General features: G+C 53.7%; 1 pseudogene; it reads left to right on the top strand.

Annotated features, from left to right (window-relative positions):
- Positions 1 to 89: 89 nt before the first annotated feature.
- On the top strand, positions 90 to 1,729 carry LOC116863913 (annotated as a pseudogene).
- The last annotated feature ends 5 nt before the right edge of the window (positions 1,730 to 1,734 follow it).

Here is a 1,734-nt window from a genome sequence, read left to right as displayed (position 1 = left end):
CTATATGGTCCTAAACTGATGAAACACAACTGCTTTAGAAAGTGAGGGCATATCATCAGAATATCTGGAGAGGCAGATAGAGCCTCTAGCCTTGTCAGCATGGGCCTTCTGGAGGAGTAGAGAAAGATATATGTGTCCCTCTACCACAGGACAAATGGGAGGAGCTCCTCAGCCAGAACTCGTCTCTGGAGATCTTTGGACACATCTCCTTGATGACTTTGGACACCCTTATGAAGTGTGTCTTCAGCTACCAGGGCAACCAACAGGCAGATAGGTCAGTAAAATCCTTAGTTGCGGGGTCCTAGTTCTTACCAACTGGGATGGACTAGCTGAAAGGCAGTTAGGACAGCTTGGATATTTACTAGCTCAAAGAGTCTCTTTCTGCCGAGAGCCCCTGGCCACAATCAGATTCAGCCCGCACCGAGCCTTCATTAGGCACAGACCCTGCTCTCTGTCACAGGAAGAAACCTGAATGCCCATGTCCTTCATAAAGGGCTGAGGGTCTCAAAGATATAAGAATGACATGACAAACACCTAGGGTCTCCTGTCCCATTGATTGAGGAATACTCCACCCACAGGCCGACCACACTCCAGGTCACATGCAGTCCATTCTGCATCCTCCCTTTCAGGTACTCACAGACCTACCTTCAAGCCATTTGGGAGCTGAACAACCTGCTGTATTCCCAGATGAGCAATGTTTTCTACTGGAAAGACATCATCTACAGGCGGACCCCGGAAGGCCGCTGGAACCACCAGGCCTGCCAGCTTGCCCATCAACACACAGGTTGTATCTGCCCTCTGGGAAGCTCCCCTCCTTCACTGGGAACATCCCAAAGGGACTGGCCCTGACCCTTAGCTGAGTCCTGCCCCTGGCTGTCCCTCCAGACTCTGGAAAACACCCACCCAAGTACGCCCCTGGTGCAGGTGTTAGGGTGCTAGGTGCTATGCAAGAAGCTACATGTGTTACAGCATGGGTGAAGGCTCAATGAGAGCCCCTGCCAGCAGCATTCAAGCAGAACCTCTTGGGCTGTGCTGTTGAGGAGAGTGATGACCTGCAAGCACCTGGTGCTAGAGCTCGCATCCCAACAAACACACCCACTCCCACACTCCTCGTGATCCACCTGACACCCTGACTGGGGCTACTGTGAGTGTCTGTGTCTGGGCACCCAGAGCTCTCAGCTCTGCCTGGGAACACTGTTCTGGACAGACCAAGTGATCAAGCTGAGGAAGGCTCGGCTGCAAGAGGAGGGAAACCTGGAGAAGGTCAGGAGCAAGAGGCACTTGGACTTCCTGGATATCCTCCTCTTTGCCCAAGTGAGTGTGGCAGGGAAGGCCTGAGGCTTTGCCTATAAGTGTGGCGGAGGGGGTCAAACTCAGACCCTGCCCTCTCTCCGTGTCTTCCCAGATGGAGAACGGGAGCAGCTTTTCTGATAAGGACCTCCGTGCGGAAGTGGACAACTTCATGTTTGAGGGCCATGACACCACAGCCAGTGGCATCTCCTGGATCCTCTATGCTTTGACCACACACCCAGAGCATCAGCAGAAATGCCGGAAGGAGATCCAGAGCCTCCTGGGGGGATGGTGCCTCCATTACCTGGTGAGTGCTCATGAGATGGGAGGCCCTGCCCTCTCAAGTAGAGAATTCCCTGGCTGCCAGGGCCTTGCCCACCCTTCAGGATAGCTTTGTTTTAGGGACCCCCTGGACCAGATGCCCTACACCACCATGTGCATCAA

The sequence above is a fragment of the Lontra canadensis genome, unplaced genomic scaffold (assembly GCF_010015895.1).
Source record: "Lontra canadensis isolate GAN:19392208 unplaced genomic scaffold, GSC_riverotter_1.0 scaffold5183, whole genome shotgun sequence".
In the NCBI taxonomy this organism is placed as follows: Eukaryota; Metazoa; Chordata; class Mammalia; order Carnivora; family Mustelidae; genus Lontra; species Lontra canadensis.
This window is presented reverse-complemented; position numbering and strand designations above follow the sequence as displayed.